Raw genomic sequence first — 20,938 nt, forward strand, 5'->3', positions numbered from 1 at the left:
AGGAGCGGCCTGGTCTGCAGGGAGCAGCGAGGGGCCGCGAGCGAGGATGGACCCCGCTACCCCCCAGAAGCCCCTCAGTGGATTTCCACGCGGAAAGGATGTTGGCGGCCCCGGTGACACGGCTTGGATCCACCTTCCAGTAAGTTAGGGTTTTCTCCTCTGCGTGTCTGAAAACTCGTTTCTGAAAAGCTTTGGGGCCTTGCGGGTCGGTATGCGCAGTGAGTTGCTGGACAGAGGAAGGGGCTTTCGGACTACGGGGTGTGTGTGTGTGTGTGTGTGCGCGCGTGTGTGTTAACCGTGCACTTTCCTCATCACCAGGCTCAGGACGGGCAGGGAGTTTGGGCGTTTGGGGAGAGGGGGAGGGGAGGAGGCTGACATCAAATGCCCGAGCATAGAGAGAATTCTGGATTTTATGCACTTGATCGAGGGGCTATTACCTAATGTCTAAAAATAGACTACCTCCAATCAGTACCGGTTTGGGGTCGCAGATGTGGCTTGGAGGCCCCTTTCAGGGAAACTAGAAGTCTGTGAGCCATATGATGCTCCTTCCATCCTTTGACCATCTCCCCCCCACCCCCACCCCCACCCCATGATTTCCGAAAACTCAGCAACTCTGTTTTCTGAAACTTTCTCTGCTTTTGCATTGCATTTCCAGATTTGCTGGATGCCCCCAAAGCTTTATCACCGTAATTCTTTTTGGACTGGCTGTTGATTTAATTTTTACCCTCTCTCGGCTAACGTGCTCTTCTTTATGCCAGTGTTTGTGGTCGGGTGTAGGCTTCCAGGAAGGACAGCCATGAGGCTGCATGTGTTCGCTGTGTGGATGCACCGTGGATTTTCCTGATAGTTTGCAGGCATGGAATATTATGTTCACAGGAGCTTCTGACTTCAGGCCCTTCTAGAAGATGGGAAAAGAGAGGAAATCACTTGCGAGGGTTTTTAGGGAGAATAGGGTGAGGTTTTGGTGTTTCCTTTCTGGTCTTAGTTTTCCAGAGAGAGGCTGGCTGGCAGCCCCCTCTGAGCCACCTCACCACCACAGCTAGCCCCTGCTTTTGGAATTGTTTCCTTGCTGGAGGAAACCGTGGAGAAATGGGTGTTTGTGTGTGGTGGGTGGGCCTGGGCCCTGGGGACATGGGCACTGTATCTGCTTTACTGTTTGTTATGGGATGATGCAGGCCTGTTTTGCATACTGGCGGTGACAAGTTGAGGCTTGTTCATTTGACACAGTCCTGTGGTCACAGCGAATCTTTCTAAGGCTCCAACCAGTGAAGAAGGGGGTTGTATGGCTCCTGTGAACCCTGAGTGGAACTTCCTGAAAGATTTATTAGGAGAAAAACCTTCCTAGAAGCAGCAGAAGAACAAATTCAGAATCCCGGGCTGAGCAGAGCCTCGTGGCCGGGTCTCCACTGTGTCTTGGAGGCGAGGACGGCCTCGTGGTCTAAGGCCTTGGCGAGGAGGCCCAATGGGAATTCCACGTGTGAGTCTGGGGTTGGAAAGGCGGGGTGGGTCCAGTGCCCACTGTTAGGCTGTCCCTGATGAACCCAGAGGCTATTTGTTATGTGGGCACATTGTTGTTTTATCTGGTAGAAGGTGATTTTCTGTTGTTATTATTGCTTTACCTACTTTGAGTGTAAAATTTTGCACAAACCAGGCTTCTCTTGAAAAGTAGAAGAAATCAGTTTCTTTTTCTGATTGATCCTCCGTCTCCCCCTCCCCCACTCTCCCATGCTTTCTGGTGTGCTCTCCTGTCCCTGGCTGGAGCTGTTCTGGGCTGGAAAGAGGGAGTTTTTTTTCTCAGTTGTGGCATATCTAACCCCCGCTGGTTTGTGTGATTGCTGGTCTAAAAACCGGGTGACTATATCACCGTCCACATCCAGTCAGTAGCTTGTGCTTTTAGCTTTTTTTCTCCTGAATGGCAGGCAGGCAGGCTGGCTGAGTTGGGGAGCCCATGTCTGCCATGCTCAGGGCCTTCTTCTTCACGGGGAGGGACACTGTTCTACAGCTCAGCTAAGGGGGCTCCAGGACGATAAGGCACTCTTCCTAATTCCTCTTTGTGTGAAGTGTCCCTGACTTTGTTCAGACCATTGGCAGATCGACCCTTTTCTGGGAAAATGAGGACCTTGGATGGTTGGCTGGTCAGGTCCCATGGAGAGGGGTCAGCTGCTGACCTGTTAATGACTGTTCTTCACCGCGTGGACTCCCGGGCTTTTAATTTTGGAGTTCCTTTCATAGCTGGGTGTAGACATGGCACTCTCCCTGTTTATTTTTTCCCTTCCTTTTTCCTTCCTTCCTTTTTTCTTCCTTCCTTCCCTCCTTTCTTCCTCCCTTCCTTCCTATGCCGGTTTGTAATCTCTTTAAGAGACCAAGACCCCCACCTTTATACACCCAGTGTCTGCAGGGTCATCCGGACCCAAGATGGGAACAGAGTAATAATCTAGAATAATTTTGCTATTGATGAACCCTGTCGATGGTCACTTCTATACCTTCCCTATATAACCTCAGAAATTCTAGGCCTTGCAGGAGAATGGTGCTAAAATGGGTTCTTTGATAGGCACCTCCTCTGTCTCTTCCGTTTTTCTGGCCCCAAGTAACTAATAACAGTAATTACTAATAACAATTACAATAATAGTCGTTCCTGTCATAACATTGAAATCAGATAGCATGTCAAGCATGTTATTTGCAATTTATGCTCTCTACGACCCCACGAGACCGTTCTAATAAAATGTCTCGCAATGATGGAATTCTTATTGTGGGCCAACCACAGTTCTGAATGCTTTAGATGTATTATCTCGTTTAATCTCCCAACAATCCTGTAAGATAGGATTATTATTATTATTATTGCTATTTTGCAGATGAGGAACCCTCAGCTCGGAGAGGTTAAAAATATTTCCCCCGGGGTCGCACAGCTAGAGAGTGGCAGAGTCATCTAGATTTGGACCAGGGCTGTACTACTCCCCGGGCGCATTCTCAGAAGTTAGAGGACAGTGAAATTCAGAACAAGCAAAGGATGCTTCTTGGCCCGGACCAGGAGGATTGAGTGTGTTCTCTAGTCTCCCCATTTCGCCCAGGCACAGTTAGAAAATGTATCACCTTGCATGAAAACATCGCTCACTCTGGCTGCCAGCCTGTTCTGCCTCGGTGGAGCAGGTTGCTGGCAGTGGGTCCAAGAAGCCTTGGGAGGGGGCTTCATTGCAGGGAAAGGACTGGGGTTCTGGGAAATGGGGCCTCTGGAGCCTGAGCAGGAGCCATGGGTAGAGGTCAGAAGCCTCAGTCTTGGTGCAGATTCTATGAGTATTTGCGAAATGCTACATCCAGGCACCATGCCTGGCTATGTGACCAGCATTTAATTGCTATGAACCTTCACAACAGATGGGAGCTAGAACTCTTTTTGCAAATGAGCACATCTCCCCCCACCCCACGCTCCCCCCAACCATTCTGAGTACCACCTGCTTTTGTCCTTGGTGTTTAGGTCCTGTAGTGACCCTAACAATACAAAAATTGGAGTGGCACCTCTCACCCCTATCATTAAACCCTGAAACAATGCTGGGTTATGAAACACAGTGGTCTCAGTCACTTTTTGAATTGAAGAATTCTATAGGGGTTTTCTCTTATTTTCTCTTCCTCTTTTTGGGGGGGAGTGGGGGGTGGATTATGGAGTATTGTTTTGCTGGTGCCTGGTGGGTAATCTGAGCCGCAGAATTGTTTACTTGCCTCTTTTCTCTAGTTGACCATGATCTTGTTGAGAGCAGCGGCCAGCTGGGGCTTTAGTCATCTTCGCAGGTCTGGTGGCTGGCTCTGCCCTGGTACTTTATGTGAATCAGGTGGCTGCCAAGAGCTGCTTTGTTTTCAAGGAAACAAGCTGTGATCAGCCTACAGTCCTTGTCTTCTTAGAAGTGAAACAGCCAGACTTGGTGGGACGTGGAGGGTTTGTCTCCAGGGAAAGGATGCTCAAGAAAGAGAAAGAAACCAGAAAGCAGCAGAGGCATCTGGAGATACCTCAGGAGCAGCACAGATCTTGGTTACTTTGGGGCAAGTCGTGTCACCTCCCTAAGCCTCAGTTTCCTTGTCTGTAAGTGGGGGACGATAAAGGATCAGCTTTGTAGGTTGCGGTGAGGAGGAACTAGGGGAAGGACAGCATGCATTTAGCCAAGTGCCTGGGCTCATAGTAATCACTCAGTAAAACTTCCCTAATATTATTACGGTTATAATTATCGGGTTTTGTTACTTCCTGTGGCTGCTCCGGAGGAGTGGTTTCTGAATAGATTTTAACGTGTAAAGGTAACATTCTGGTTACATAGCTCGTAAGGTGGCAGTGACTTTACCAGAGTTCTCTGCAAGCATCTGAAAGGAATGCCAGCTAATGTAAGTAAGAAGGAGATGAGAAACCAGGAACGCTGCAGGAGCAGGTCTCGGAAGGGACAGAAGCGGAGGGCGTCCCTCCAGTGGCATTATTGCCTTTGCGAGTCGCCGAAGCCGCCTCTTCCTTCGTCCGTGTCCTCAGCGGCTGCACGGAGTCCAGCACTCACTTTCTCCCTCCCAGGGATGGCGCAAAGCACTTAGGACAGAGGAAGTCACCTCTTGAGTAAGACAGAAAAGCAGTCGTTATTATTGTTTATGACTCTTCAAGACTCCCTTTTCCTGGTAAATGAGCCCCAACGAACATTTGTTACTCTGTGAAAGATCCCTTCATTGATTGATTCATTCCTTTACTAAGCTGTTGCTGTGCGCCAGGCATTGTAGGTACTGGAGGCACAGAAGAGACGCAACTCCCTGCCCTCCGGAGGCTTCCGTTCTAGCCTAAGATGCACAGTGGAGGCAGGGCGGTCCCCAGAGGGAGCGGGCAGTAGTCAGAGGAGGCAAAAACCGGAGCATGGGCTCCAGGGCAAGCGGACCTGGCACCGCCGTGTTAATGGATGCAAGGTGCTTATTTAGCACAGGGCCTGGTGGCAGGTAGTTACCATATACATGGTCATTGCTGTGTTTGTTGCTATTGGGATTCTGATTTTCCTTTGGCGCTTGACTCATGAAGTGGCAACTTGCCTTTCTCCCGTTTCCCTCCTGAGTTTTATTTTTCTATCATCTCGTTATGGACCGAATGTTTGTGTCCCTCCAAAATTTACATGTTGAAATCTTAACGTCCCAAAGGCCCCATCTCCAAATACGATCTCAACGTGATGGTATTTGGAGATGGGGCCTTTGGCAGGTGATTAGGGAGAGATGAGATCATGAGGGTGGGGTCCTCCTGAGAAGACGAGACCCCTCACGAGAGACACCAGAGAGCTTTCTTCTCTCTACGACACAGAGAGAAGGAGGCTGTTTTATAAGCCCAAAAGAAAGGTCTCACCAGAGACCAAATTGGTTGGAACCTTGATCTTGGACTTCCCAGCCTCTGGAATTGTAAGAAAGAATTTGCTATTGTTTAAGCTGCCCAGTCTATAATAGTTTGTTATGGCAGTTTGAGCAAACCAAGGCAGTACTTTACTTGATATTCTGTATATCTGTCTTCTCTCACTAAATTGTAAACTCTATAAGGCTAGAGGCTTGCAGCAATTAATTCATTTTCATTAGTTGAACAAATATTTATTGTGTACCTCCTCTGTGCCAAGCACTGTTCTTGGTGTTGGGGATGCAGAAAGGAACATGAAAAGATTTCTGTGTTAATGGTGCTTATGTATCGCTGGGAAAGACAGATAAGGAACCGCAGACACAATAAACGAGGACAGTAAGGGTGCGTAGCGGGTAATCACTCTGTGGGAATGAGCAGAACAGGGTCAGGGGCTGCGGGGCAGGGTGGTCTGCAGTGTAAAGTTGCCTGGTCAAGGCAGGCTCCGCTGAGAGGCTGACCTTGGGGCAGCCTTGAAGGAGGTGAAGGAATTAGTGTGGAGGGCGGTGTTTCGGGCCCTGGGGAGAGGTGGGAGAGGGGCTGAGGGCAGGAGCTGAGACAGAGGAACAGCGGAGAGAAGGGGGCGGGGTGTGACACATGGGGGACAGAGCGGGGTGCAGCGCCGTTTCCTACCAGGTCAGCAGGCCTTTCTACGATCTCTGCCTCGTACTCAGTAAAATGGGGAGCGGCTGAAGGATTTTCAGTAGGAAGCCGATTTGATCCGATTTAGCTTTTGGAATGATCGGTCTGGCTGCTGTGTGGAGAACAGACTAACCCCGAGTCAGAAGCCCAGGCATCGGAGCAGTCGTCCACATGAGGCAGGTGCTGGTCCAGGCCAGTAGTGGTGGATGTGGCCACAAGTAGTGGGCTTCTGGACTGTTCACCGCTGTGTCACCAAGCATCTAAAACTGTACTGTCCACTGTGGTAGCTTCTAGCCTTAGGTGGCCACTGAGCATTGCCATGAGGCTATTCTGCATGGAGACGTACCGTCCATGTAGATTACACACTGGATTTCAAAGACTTAGTACCAAAAAAAGAGTGAGCTATTCCATTAATGAATTCTTTAATGTTGGTTACATATTGAAATGAAATTTTGGATATATTGGGTTAAATATAATAATTTAATTTCGCCTGTTTCTTTAAACATTTTTTAACCTGGCTACTAGAAAGTCTAAAAGAACCCGTGGCTCATGTCTTATTGTCATCAGACAGTGTGGCTCTAGAACAATGCCTGGGACATGGCAGGCTTTCAGCGAGTCGAAGGGGTGACCGAGTGAGTGCTAGGCACGGGGAGCTCTGCAGTGAGTGAGAAACCATCCCCGCCTTCAGGAAGCTCCCAGTGCGGGCCAGCGGCAGATCATTGCTAGGATGGAGGGAAGCCGTCAGGTGTGGCCGAGGTGGGAGAGGCAAAATGGCCAAGTGGGCTGGAGGGTTGGGGGGGACTCTCAAGAGCCCTTTTACTTAAATGAGCCTTGCAAACGCGGGGCACTTGCCAGCTATTTTAGCCTAGGAGTGACTTCCCAGGTTTACATTTAGAAAGATGGCAAACATATGTGGGTTTCTGGTGGGAGGTACCTGAGCTGGGGGTTGCAGACTCTCGTTGGGCAGATCTGTGACTAGGGAAATTTAAACTGTCTTTCTTCGAATGAAAGAAATACAAGCTTATCTTTAAAAACCTGGGGGAAAAGTCTATAAAAGGTAACTATTATTTCTCGAGTTAAATATAATCACCGTTTTATCTTTATCGTTGCTTTAAAAAAATTGTAATTGTGGTATATATGTTTGCATCCTGTGTTTTCATAATTACCATTAAGCTATGGCATTCCATGCCATTTTTATTGGGTAGATTATATTTTATTATTCGGTTCGGTGGCTGTTATTTTACTTAATCATTCTTTCAGTGTGGATGCTTAGCTCATAATAGACTGTTGATATCAAGTTACATTTAAAAAAAAAATAAATCCCCAGTTCTAGGATTATTGCATCAGAGCCTCTCAATATTTTAAAAGTTTTAGGTAAATATTGTGGCTCATGAGATTTGCAGCAAAGCCAAATTTGCTGTTTCCTTCTGTCTGTGATATACTGATAAATCATTACATTTATACATCGTGTATATTACATGCTAAGCATGTGTTTCCATACGTCATATGCACCTGTATGAGTTTTTTCTTTACTTTCATTTATTGAGCAGGTATTTATAGAATGATTATTTTATTCCAAGCACTGTTCTAGGCCTTGTGGGTATCCAGGAGCAAACATACACATAATGCAGGTGCTGGTCCAGGCTGGTAGCCGCTGATGTGGCCCCAAGTAATAGGCCAAAACAGATAAAATAGCAGTTTTGATGGATCTTATTATTTAGTGTAGGAGACAGTCAAAGAAGTAAACATACGCAAAATAACATTATTATAAGCAATATGAAAGAACACGAAATAGAATAATGTGAGAAGATTGTTTATAGGGGGTGAGGGGATTTACGCTGAAATCTTGCATTTAAGTGAGACTTGGGAGAACTTAACCAGAGAAGGAGAAAAGAATAAACGAAAGGAAAAGAAGGATAAATATGATGATACATTAATGAAAAAAAGCACATCTAAGCAAAAAAAAAAAAAAGTTAGAATAATAAAGAATAGTTCCCAAAAGTCAATAACAAAAAGTCAACAACCGCATAGCACAGTAAGTAAAAGACATGAGCAAGCAGTTCTCAAAAGAGGAAAGCAAAATGCATGGGACATGTGACAGATTCTGAATCTCGCCAACAAAGGTTTGTTGCGGTCTGCTTTATAAGCAGTAGAATTTCCCTTCTCTAGTGTACAGTGCTAGGCGTTTTGATAAATGCATATAGCTGTGTCACATAGTCTTGGAATCATCACTGTCACCCATCACTCATTTCCATCACGCCCCATCCTCCCTTCTTGACCCTTTGTGGTCAATCTCCTTCCCCACTTCTAACAACCGCTGATTTGGTTTCTGACCTTACAGTTTTGCCCTTTTCATATAAATGGAATCGTACAGTATGAAGCCCCTAAGTCTGGTTTCTGTCACTTGGCATCTGCCCGATTCTTCCATGTTATGGCGTGTCTCAGTAGTTTGGTCGTTTTCATGGCTGAGGATTTGATACACAGCTGTTTCTTTACCCATCCTCCAGTTGAAGGGCATTTGGGTTGTTTCCAGGGGGTACATTTTCATATTTTAAAAGGTGCCCAAAATAGGAATTCTGATTCAAGTCTTGGCGAGGCTGGTGACAAAATCCCCACTCAGCTAGCGAGTGTGTGAGGTCGTTTGACTGATTGGCAGCATGCAGTAAAATGGAAAGCACATGTCTAGCCCGCTCCTAGGTAAACTTGAGAATTCATAGCTCATGCTCTGTGTTACTTAAGGATACTTAGAGGACGTGGTTCCATAGTGTAGCGGCTAGCACGTCTGCTTTACACGCAGAAGGTCCTGGGTTCACGCCCCAGTGGAGCTACGGTCCATGGTCTAGAGTCATGTCACCCTGAACAAGCCGGATGACTGATCTTGGAAGCTAAGCAGGGTTGGGCCTGGTTAGTACTTGAATGGGAGACCACCTGGGAAGACCAGGTGCTGTAGGAATAAATAATAATGATGATGATAATAATAATAATGATGAAAAGGATACTTAGAGATGGATGTGAATGCCTGCAAAATGGGCTGGAAGGATCTAGATCAAACTCACTATCATCATCTGGGCAAGGAGGAGGGAATGGGGCTGGCGGTGAGGCTCAAAGTTTACCTTACCGTTAATGCTGTTTAAAAGAATGTATATAATTACATATATCACTTACACATTTTAAAAACATATGGAAAGGAAAGCAGACTGGGAGTGCACATGGCAGCATGCTCATTGTTGTTAGTTCTCGGCTCTTTAAATTTCTCATGAAAGTAGTTCGAGGGAAGGGTATACTGGCCCTACAGAGCAGCGTGGGTGAAGGACCCAGAGCAGGAAAATGTATCACAAGACTCCTGTGGCGGAGTGGAGTGACGATCCAGCGGCCAGAGACACAGGACGGGGTCCAGGGTGGGCAGGTGCCGGGTGGTGGAGGGCCATAAGTGCTTTATGAGCCGCTAAGTGGGCGGGGCCTGATTTGATTGACCTTTTTGCTGGGTAGATGGTGGATTGGATGGTGAACAGTGGAAGCCGGAGGCCTGATGAGCGGCTGTATTGCAGCAAACTCGAAGAGTGACCTGACTCTGGCTGTCACAGTGGAGAGGGAGAGAAGAGGACAGATTCAACGGCATTTATTTTGGAGATAGAAAGGACTTGTGCTTGGAAGGCAAAGTTGGAGGGGTTTCAGGTGGGCCTGTGAGATAGCCAGGGGACCTTCCAGACCCAGCAGAGGTGCTCGGACGTTACCCATCAGGCGATGGGGAGCTACAGGTGGTTTCTGACACGGGCAGGGACGAGATAAGAGTGGCATTTCAGAGAGATCCATCTACACGTGGTGTCGCTGGTCAGGAGTCTGAAGAACATTCTAGTTAATGTAGCCGAGAGTGCACCAGTTACCCTCCTGCTGGATGGTTGACTTTTGCCATTTTTCAAAAGGAAATAGGAAGAAGCAAAGGTCCTCAGTGTGGAAAGCCCCCTGGAATTTATGGAAGAGCAGCTGTAGGAACAGAGGCCCCTTCCGGCATTTATTGTGACAGGGTTATTCCATTGTCCCACTTAAGTAATGATTCATTCAGCCGGGGCCAGGGGCAGCCTTGGGATCACTTCAGCCAATCTTCTCACTTAGAGATTTCAGAAAGAGATCACTCCTACGTCGTGGTACATTACTTTCTACAAAACAGACAATTGCATTTGGTCCGCGAAAAGCCCAGGAGGCGACGGCCAGAACGTCCTGGCCTGGTGTACGCGCGCCGAGCACCGTGGGAATCGTAGCTTCCTGCAGCCGCTGTGCCTCCAGGTGCCTCTGTGTTCCCGTCCCCTCCTACAGGGCTGCCTTTGCCTCGGGACAGCTGGGAGGAGAGAGCTTCCCAGACTTGTTCCCTGGGAATAGGAGGGGAGCCTGGAGGCTGCTGCCCTTGGCCTTTGCTCTGTGCAGAGGTCCGGGCGGCCTCGGCCTCTCCTGTCCTCTCGCCAGGCCTTGAGGTTGGCAGACAGCAGAATCCTTCCTTGTCATATCTCTAGACATTCTGAACGTGCTTTCTCCATCAGAGACATTCCTCACATACTTATTCCATTAAAAAGGAAAAGGGTGGTTTTTTTTTTTGGTTTGTTTTGTTTTTTTAAGTGAGGGGTGCCGATGTAAAGGGGAGATCACTGTTTCAGTGACTGTAACATACAGAAATTGTCTTGGCAGCCATGGATTAGATAGCGCGGTAAGGGTTTCACGTTTTGTACCTGAAGGATTCCTGACACCCTTGACCGTGATTATGCAACTCACTATCTCGTCTTTGGTCCAGCAGTAAGATCTGACATCACAGGCGCCAGGACCCCACTCCTGGGACTACCAGAGTCCCTCAGGCAGCTCCTGGCTGTCTCCCTGTTCCCACTCCCGCCCCCCTCCTGGCAGGAGTGAGTGAGCTTTTAAAGGGGCAAAACTAGATCCTGAAACTCAATGACTTAAAAGCTTTTAATGGCTTCCCATTATTAGTTCAAGTACCTGCTGCATAATAGGCCTTTAGTAAGTATTGATTGAATTGTCCAGTGAACGTGAAAGTGAATGGCGGAGCTGGGATAAGGACCTGGCCTCACGGACCCTAAAGGCTGAGTGCTTTCCATTGGTGGGCGCCTCTGGCTTCTATCAGAAAGGAGGCTGTTTGGTCAGGGGCAGCTGGAGAATATGGAGCTTGAATAATGTTGAAAGGTTGGACGATGTGATTCCTTTATTTTATTTTTTATTTTTTATTTATTTTTTATTTTTTAACTTTTTTAGGCGAGGCAACCCTTGGTTGACCTCACAGATTGTAAGGACCTTGTCAGTTTACAATCCTTTATTTTTTATTTTATTTTTTATGCCTACAGCACCTGGACTTCCTAGGTGGTCTCCCATCCAAGTACTAACCAGGCCCGACCCTGCTTAGCTTCAGAGATCAGACGGGATCAGGCTTGTTCAGGGTGGCATGGCTGCAGACTCAACTGAGCTACTTTTAAACATCCCCATTCAGAACAGTTCGTGAGCGATCAGACGGGATGGGGCTCGTTCAGGGTAGCATGGCCGTAGACAAGATGTGACTCCTCTAGAGGACTGGTGTCTGCAGATTCATGTCTAAGGTTTCTCGTCTCACATGGGGAGGGAAGCAGCCAGCCGGGAAAATGGGACAAGTTTCAGTCCCTGTCCCCACTTTCTCTCCTAACTAACTCCTACTTATGCTTTATGTTTTAGCTTAGGGGTCACCTCCTCCAGGAAGCTTTCTTTCTTCCTCCCAAGCCTCTTGTGACCATCATCTGCTCCAAGCACCCTGCGTGGGTTATCACAGCTTACTCCACAGTGTATTGTGTTGCAACCATGAGTTCCTGTCAGGGCTTGCAAACTCGTCTGTTTGGGAGGATGAGCAGATCCTGTAAATGCACCAGGTGGGCCCAGAAGAATGCAGTGGGAAATATGGGGACTGACAAACAACTGGTCCCCTCTCTGCGGGGGAGGGGCAGCTGCTCTTAGATCCAGCCCCTCCTCCTCCTCTTCCCTCCCCTCCCCCTTTCTCATGCCAGAAAGTAGAGCCAGTGTTGCCAAAGCTTCCACCTTTTAAAGAGAAGCCAGATATGTATTTTTTTTTTTAAATGTAACTCTCCTGTTTTCAAATGTTTCAATTCAGATTTTTATGGAACACTAGCAGGCCAAACAAAATACATACGGGCCAGGTGCGGCCCCCCGTACAGCAATTTGCAACCCTTGCGTATGGCTGTCTCTCTCCCATGGTCAAGCTCCTCCACAGTGAGGTGCTTTTTTGTGCCCCGAGCACCTAGTCCTGAGCTGGCATATTGGGCACATCATGGCGGGCGCTCCCCCCTTAAATCTTTGCTGACTTGAATGCTTTACCTGCACATACAGTATGAACGATTTTTTTTCCCCTTTTTGCATATAATGTTGTGAAGAGCTTTTTCAGTCCCTTGTATGCTTTTGGGATTGGCTGTGTGTGCCTGGAAAAGTAATAATATTCTGAGATTCCAGAATGTTCTTTTCCTTTTCCTCTTCCTTTTCCACCCCCTCAATACATGTTGTCTTTTTTTTTTTTTTCTTGAGGAGGCCAGCCCTCCTGTATCCTGCCTTGCTCAGAAGGTGTTGGTGGGCTGTGCCTGAGCAGCTCTGGTTTCCATGCTCCCCGACTTTTGCCCACCCAGTTGGTCAGCCATTGCGGATTGCGTCGGGGGAACGAGCATGAGTTCAGGTTTCTCTTCGTTTATAGTGGGCTATCACTGCAAAACTGCTGAAAGAAACAAACATCCCCTGGTGAAAGCCCAGGCCATCTCATGCGTTTCCCATCTCGCGATCTTTCTGAGCCTCATGGAGGGAGAATGCAATTTGGGCGTGGCTGCTCAGGGCCTGTAGGAGCTTAATATGCGCCCGGAACTGTGTGAGGCTCTGGGGAGGTAAAAAAACAAAACAAAACAAAACAAAAACGACTCTGGATTTTATAGTTTGGAAGATCCAGTCCTTGCCTTAGAGATGCAGAGTAATAGCAAAAAAGCACTGAGATGATGATAAGCATCAGTGGCATTACAACACAGCACAGTGTTATTAATAACTGTGATCAAGGGGCATACACAAATGATTCTGTGTTTAATTTGGGGTGGGGCTGCCACACTCTATTCCACGGCAGCTGCATCATTTCACATCTCCACTAGCAATGCACAAGGGTTCCTGTTTCTCCACATCCTCACCAGCACCTGCTATGTTCTTTAAAAAAAAAAAAAAATTAATAGCCATCCTAATAAGTATGAAGTGGTATCTCATAGTGGTTTTGATGTGCATTTCCCTATTGACTAGTGATGTTGAGCATCTTTCCAGGTGCTTATTGGCCAGTTGCACCGCCTCTTTGAAGAACGTTTCGTTGTTGTAGTTGACGTGTAGTAGTTCTTTATGCGTTCTGGATAGTAATACCTTTCCAGGTATATGACTGGCAAATATTTTGTCCCATTCTGTAGGTTCTCTTTTCACTCTCTTGAAAGTATCCTTTGATGGACAGGAGTTTTTAATTTTGACGAAGTCCAACTTCACTGTTTTGTTGTTTTGTTTGTTTGTTTGTTTGTTTGTTTGTTGTTGCTGCTGGTATGAGGCACAGGGATTGTGTGACACTCAGCCAGGGCCACCTAGCCAGAGGTGGCGGAGCGCACGCCCTGACCGCTGCTGGAGCGCCCCGAGTCCTCATCCTTCGGATTCCGGCGGCCAGCGTCTACCCTAGGCTGACGTCTCGGCTCGGCTCTGAGGTGTGCTATCTCACCCATCTCCTCAGCAGCGTTATCAGGTGGATGCTCTTACCTCACTTCCCAGCAGTGGCAGGGAACACCCAGCGCTCCGGTACCTGGCAAAGGTTTGCCCAGGGCAGGTGTTTACTTGCTGATGCTCCAGTCAGCAGCGTGGCGGGGTCATAGCGGCCCCACCCTGGACATTGTGACATACCACATCACCTTCGAAGGCCTTTTTAGGAGTTGTGCTTCTCGCGGAAGAAATGACTAGCAAACAGTTTTTGATGTGACTAAATTGGTGAAAGGATTTCGTGTAGCTTCAACGGTTAGTCCATGATATTCTACTGATAGCTACAGAAGAATAGACTAATTTATATAGGCTAATCATGAGGCGTAGTAATAAACAGACACCCGAGAACCCTCCCTCCTCCCTGCTTAGGAACTAGAATTTGACTGATAATTGATAGTCGTTAGTTGAACTGCATCTTTTTTCTAGTCTCCCCTCACACCCCCATCCCTCAGTGCCCTCTCCCGGAGATGATTGCTGTCCTGAATTTTGGTGTTTATGATGTCCTTGCTTAAAATTTTCTTCTTCCTATAAACCTAAGTGTCCCTAAATACTATATTTACCCTATTTTATTTTTGAGCTTAATTAAAATTCCATACCGAATGCAGCTTTCTTTCCTACTTAGCATCATGCTGATAAGTCCACGTCCACGTATGCCACTGTGGTCTGTCCGCCTGCCCCTCCCCACCCCGCCCCCCCACCTTCAGTAATCCATTCGTTGTGTGAACAGACCACAGTTTATCCGTTCTGCAGGGACCTGTGAGTGGTTGGCAGTTTTTTTCCTTTTTGGCCACACAAACAGGGCTGCTGGGAGCACTGTTGTACACCTGGTCACACATGCCAGAGGTTCTGGCATGTAGCTGGGGCCTGGTGCTGCTTTTAGATTCTCCCTGGATCATAGATTCTCAGAATTGCAAGAGACTACTTTGGCCAAGCGGTTCGCCCTCATCAGTAGTCTTGGGTGGTGCTGAAGTTCCTGGAGTTCTATGGCCAGGGATTCCCTCCTGCCTTCGCCTCATTCTGTTACTTAGTTCACTGTGCAATGAACTGAACTTCCTGCCTCCATTTCCTCAGCCGTGAACTGAGGACAAAAGTCCAGGTTGTTGTGAGGTTTAAATGAGATAGTGCGTGCAACGGGATGAACTTGGGGCCAGGGTGATGATGAGCACCGAATAAATGCTCCCTGCTGCTGGCGTTGCTCCCGTTGGTATGTAAGGATGACTTCTACCTGCCCGAGACTGATGCTGAGGCAGAAACTGACGTCCAGGAGAGGGGCAGAGACTCGGACAAGGTCACACAGTGGCAGCGGTGGCATTGGAATTCTGGAAACAGCCCCAGGCCAGTTTACTCTTTCTTCAGAGCAGGCCCAGGATTCTAGGCAGGTTGGCAGTGCCGCCAGAGGGACCACTGCACTCCGCCAGGTGACCTTGACCTACGCTGGGGCTTTCTCTCTCTTCCTGTGCTCTTCTGCCGTGGAGGTGTGTTTAAGCTTGCTCACAGTTTAGATGCCCCCCAGCCAGGATAAGCCTTTGGGAAACAGATCAACTGATCCAGGTCTAATAGAATGGGCTCCCAGGAGGCCCCATCTGCCCTGGCTGCCTCTGTGAAGAGTAAATAGCCGGGAATTGCTGTGCTGCTGCATGCCTGCCTCACATTCCAGCCCTCAGGCCTAAAGTATGAGAATTGGGCAGGCGGGTCTCTAACAGGAAAAGGGTTGTTTCTTCAGCAAGATTCATTCATTCATTCCTTGAGGCAGACCCAGATCCTGGGCTTTTTACCACCTGGGGTTCTGCCTGGTGTTTTGAACCATTTTGCAACTTGGCAGCAGAGACCACCAAGAGCCCCAAATAGCTGTTCACATGTGTTAGACGCCTAGAGACACAGAAAGCATCATGGACAAGAGTTGAGGCTTCTAGTTCACACCTCCTCGGTGTGAGTTCTTCTTCTGCCTTCAAAAGTCTCAGATCTCCAGGAAGGGACCTCCTGAGCCTCAGTTTCCTCATATGAAGAACTAAAAGTGAATGGTGCCTACTAGATGCTTTGTTATGGGGATTGGATGAGATTTTGTGCATTAACAGCTTCTCCCAGAGCCTGCAAATAGTAGATGCTCAGTAAGCACTGGTTAGTAATATTCAGACGTCCTGTGAGCTCGGAGCAGGCTCCCTAGTATGGGCCTTATCACAACAGGGGCTCAGAAAATAAGTTTGAGTGAGCAAGGGAGTTTAGTGCTTTCCAGTTTGAAATGCTCATTTCTGCGCGTTGCTTCATTTTTTAAGTTCCTCACATTGGAGTCCTGGCATCCATGCAAAATAACGCTACTCACGGACCTTGACGTCCTCATCTGTAAACTCCTGTTAGTCCGCATGTAAATAGCCTGTGTACCAGCCCTGTTCCAGGCACTCTTAATCTGTATATTTAATCCTTACAAGCGGCCTGTGTCGTCGGTATTAATTTCGTCATTTTACAGACGGGGCAATTGAGGCAGAGAGGTGAGTGACTATCTAAGGTAACAGCTAATTGGTAGCAGGGCCAGAGCCAAAAGTTGAATCCTGGAGCCTAATTTTAGGATCTATGTGTCTTCACTGGTATGCTCTCCTGTCTACTGAGGGCTCCAGGGAGTTGACTGAGGGGTGCAATGAGGAAGAGCTGGGGGCGTTTGGGAGAAGTTCATTAATGTCAGTCCCTGCCCAGTGCAGAGCAGTAGGGGGAAGTCCCCCAAGGTGAGCCGAAGCGGTAGAAGTAGGATTAAAACTCAGATGCCCCTTTGTTCTTACAACTGCAGATCATATCAGGTCCTATCTGGCAGCTGCAAGGATCCTCCGCATTCCTTCGCCCTTCTGGAATGTCGCTGGATGGAGTATGGTTCTAAGGGGAGGGCTGAGCATTTTGGGTTTGGAACTCTGCCTTTTTTAGAGATGTTTGTGGCCCGGTCGCTCCTTTGGGTTTTGTCTCGAGCCCCCAGTTCAGATGAGAAATGCTGCTTCACGTCCAGTCATCACCCCTCCTGCAGATGGGACCAGAGGTGGGAAGGAGACGCCTGTGTGCGGGATGAGGCTTAATCGGGGAGAGAGAGGGGATTAGCAAGCAGCAGGCTCATTTCATTTACTGGGGCCGGGCCAAATACGCACTCCCTCCCAGCCAAGAAACTGATAGCTGCAAAGCTGTGCCCTGCCCCCCGCCCTAGATTGACAGTGTACTTTTTGTTGTTGGAGTAAGTAAATTATGCTTTTTAAGGATGAGAATGTCTCCCAGCTGTTGAGCAACTGGTTTAAACTTCCAGATGTTCCTCTCTGCCCAGGAAGCTGAGAAGGGTGCATGATTGGGTCTCTTTAAAACTTGATGCACAGACAGTTGATTACATTTTAGTGACTTGACTGTGATCCCCAGGGGAGCTGTATGTAGTATTTTCCTCTAGGGAAGGAGGCACCCAATCGCTAGCTGTAAGTGAAAACAAATGAATTGGATTTACAGGCAGGAGGCCTGAGTTCTGGTTCCTGCTGGCTTTGTGACTCTGGGCTGAGCAGATGACCTCTCTGAGCCTCATTTTCTGAAACGTTCAACTTTTTTAACAACTAGAGGAAGCATTGTTGTCTGGTATAACCTGAAAGGGGCTATTTAGATGTTAACTCTTATCATCAGTCAAAGGAGCCACATCTGATAATGGAAGAAGACAGAGATTAAGTCCATCCTCATTTATTTTCTTTAAGTTTTAACATTAAAAAAAAAGTCACCCATTCCCCCATTCTCTCCCCTTTGGCTTGTTCTCCATGAGTCCTTACGAGTTGATGTTTCTGTTTATTCGTTTGTTTTTTTACAGTCCACATATAAGTGAAATCAGTTTTTATCTTTCTCTGACTTATTTCACTTAGCATAATATCCTCTTGTTCCATTCATGCGAAAGGCAAAGTTTCCTTCTTTTTTATGGTTGGGTAATATTCTTTGTATATATCCACCACTTCTTTATCCATTCATCTGTCAGTGGACACCTAGGCCGTTTCTATATCTTGGTTATTGTAAATAATGCTGCACCATCGTCACTTTTAATGTAGGAATACGGAGGCCCGGAGAGGTTGGGGTTTATTCAAGCTGTGGCTGGGCCTGTGCTGTCCAGTCTCATAGCCAGTATGTGGCTAGTGAGCACTTGAAACGTGGAAACCTTGAATTGAAATGTGCTGTGAGTATACAACGTACACTAGATTTCCAACTCCTAGTACAAAAAAGAGAATGGAAGTCTCTTTAGCAATTGTTTATATTGATTACATGTTGACATGATAAGATTTAGACGGATTCAATAAAATACATTAAAATAAATTTCACCTGTTTGTTATTATTTATTAATGTGACTACTAGAAATTTTAAAATTATATGTCTTGCATTATATTTCTATTTGACAGTGCCATGCTAGACTGTGACACAGATAAGTGTCGGGCTTCAGAGTTGTGCAGTGTACAACCTACACAACCGTATGCGGCAGGCCTGCCAGGTCTGGACCGGACTGCTGGGTGTCCGCCTGGCTCTACCAGTAATTAGTTGTGTGGTGTTGGTTAAGCTGTTTAACTTATCTGAGCTGCTGTCGTTCTGTCTGTAAAATTGTAATGGTACTTACTTCATAGAGTCGTTGTAAGGTTTACATGAAATAATGTATATAAAGGGTTTAGAATACTGTCCAACCCATTTTAAGAACTCAGCAAGTCTTGGTTTTAATTGTTACCATAGTGGCTGTTGTTTTTTAGCACCTGGAGGCACAAAGACGGAAGGACCCCCAGTCTGCGGGGAACCAGAAAGGGAAAGAAACCAAATCAAAATGCAGCGATTGTTACAGGGTGTACAGGCCTCTGGGCAAATGAGGGCGCATCCTTAGAAGCGGAACTGCTGACCTTGTTGGCCAGACGGGAGCTGGAAGGGCATTGCAGGCAGGTGGAAAAGTACCTGCACAGCTCAGACAGGTGGGAGCTGGGCTCAGTCTGGGAACCACAGGAGTTGTTTTCCTGAGCAAAGTGCACCGGTAGGAAAGGAACCCAAGTTAAAAGAGGCTGGAGCTGTGCATGGAGCCCACCCCTGGGGACTTTCTACATGCAGAGACAGGGCAGAATTTTGAGCCAGAGAGTGACATGACCGGATCTGGGGATCGAGATGGTCCTGCGTTGAGCAGGTTGTATTGGAGAGAGGGCCAGAAGCCGGGGCAAGGAGGCCACGAGAAGGAAGAATGGCATTTCAAAAGCCCACGTGGTCTGTTTTTGTTGTTGTTGTTAAAGTTAAAAGCCTTTATATTCACAGTGGTCCGTACAGTGTGACACTTATCTGTCATCCCGTCCCAGCTTATCTCCGTGAGGCACTTGGAATGACGTGCACCTACAAGTTGATTCAGCTTGATGGGGATTTGGGTTTGTGCCAGGTCGTTGGGAAAGCTTGCTCCCAACAGGCTACGGGCCTGTCCCCCTGACAGCTGACTTCATACGGGAGAGAGAGGGATGAGAGCATTAAGGCAGGAAGCACTTGCTCATAGTCTGTTTGAATTCAGAGTCTAACGCCTTTTTAAAAGAATCAGGTTTTAAATCAGAATAATGCACGCACATATTTAAAATCAAATGGGAAAGGTTTATATGGAAGAGCAGACTCCCAGCCCCCTTCCCACCTGCCCTTAGTCCTCTTCGCAGAGTGAGGGGGCAGGGGGAGCGTGGGTGGAGGTAGGTCAGTATCTGTAAGTAACAGTCCGGGTGGCCTAGCTCTGCACCCGGGGTCCTCCCCTGCATCCTGACTCATACTTGCAGAGGTATCAGTGTGACTGCTCTTCCCTCTTCCACCTCCCTTTCTCTGAAATCTGTATTTTCACATTGGCAAGGTGTGTAACATATTCTCTCCCACGTCCATAACGAAGACTTCTGTGCTTCATCTGCAGGATTTGTTCTAAAAGTTGCAACATTGGGAAACAGCATTTCGGTGATGATGCGTGCAGATGGCTCCCCTGCACATCCAAGCATAGACATTGACTATGTTTCTTTTCAGGACAGCTGTCTGTCTGCCCTGGGATTTCGAATGCCCTCCTCCTCTCTTGAGCTATTTGGCTTTACCCCGAGAGTAGCTGCTTTTTGAACTCGCTGTTCCATCAAGCCCCCGCCCCCTGCCCTGTTTCTCAGATCACCCTCCCCAAGTGATCACACCCCCAAGCCTCCTGCTCCCTAGTAGTCTGGTTACTGCTGACCTGGCATGGTGTTGACGAATCCTGGGCTTCCCTTTCTCGGCTCTCCACGGCTCTTCTGGCCTTGACTCACTTTTTACTAGGTTTCCCCATTAATCTCTTTCTAAGTTCACGCCTTTATTTTGCAGGATCGGGTAACCGGTTTAGGGGCATAATCTGAAAACTCAGTAAATTCATCTCGATCTCCTATTCCACCTGTTGGTCATTTTATCCAGGAGCGTGGGTCATCATTTCTTTCAAATAGTGCTTATTTTTATAAGGGAGTTTTCTTGTTAGAAATATTAAAATTTGGCAAATGTTAAGAGTATAAGAAAGACAATACTATAAACACATTTTGCTGATTTTTCTTTTTTCTTTGCATATTTCTTTCAAATTTGAATCACCTCCCGTCGACAGTTTTATTGGATTTTCTCTTAAGATAATGGAAGTATTTCCAGGTAGTATTAAAAGCAGGCTTCTACGTATCATTTCTAATGCAGTGTAACACTGCATTCTTCCAGTTGCAGTGAAAGTTTGCCATTTTCCCAATTTTCCCCCGTCTCACAGCCCCTTGAGCCAGGCTGTTGTTGGCTCTGCCCTTGAGAGGCCATCGAGTTCAATGAGGAGCAGTTTTTTCCTACTCAGTGACCAATTCAGGAAACAGTAGTTTATAGGCCCACTTTTCGTTTTTCTATTTAAAATGAAAATAGTCTTGTTGACCCTATGGCTGGGGGGGTTGGGCAGGGGGTGGTGTAGCCCGTTGCTGCTCGGACTGGCCGCCTCATGAGCGAGAAGGCCATGATGAAGAAGGGCCGGTGTTTTGTGGCCCTTCCCACGTGGGCATATTTCAGCAGAGCAGAGACAGCTTGCTCCTCTCTTCATTTTCAAAACAGATCCCAGGCCAAGGGCTTCTTCCGTCTGTGCAGCTCCTTCTTGACCGT

At 47.4% G+C, this 20,938-nt stretch overlaps 1 long non-coding RNA gene and 1 other non-coding gene across 39 annotated transcripts in view; one reads left to right on the forward strand and one right to left on the reverse strand.

Moving 5' to 3' along the window:
* Positions 1-7: 7 nt before the first annotated feature.
* LOC102895780 overlaps positions 8-20,938 on the forward strand; it is a 659,008-nt gene continuing 638,077 nt past the window's right edge. For 37 of the 38 annotated variants that reach the window (XR_003042515.1, XR_003042526.1, XR_003042522.1 and 34 more), the window contains exon 1: positions 8-139. This is a non-coding gene — a long non-coding RNA (uncharacterized LOC102895780). Of the gene's footprint in view, positions 140-366; positions 1,478-20,938 lie in introns of those variants that run through there. The other variant, XR_003042524.1, reaches the window with a different exon arrangement.
* On the reverse strand, positions 11,362-11,480 carry LOC112469226. The gene has a single exon (XR_003042549.1). It is a non-coding gene; the product is annotated as a 5S ribosomal RNA (ribosomal RNA).

Source organism: Pteropus alecto, unplaced genomic scaffold (genome assembly GCF_000325575.1).
Source record: "Pteropus alecto unplaced genomic scaffold, ASM32557v1 scaffold238, whole genome shotgun sequence".
NCBI lineage: Eukaryota > Metazoa > Chordata > Mammalia > Chiroptera > Pteropodidae > Pteropus > Pteropus alecto.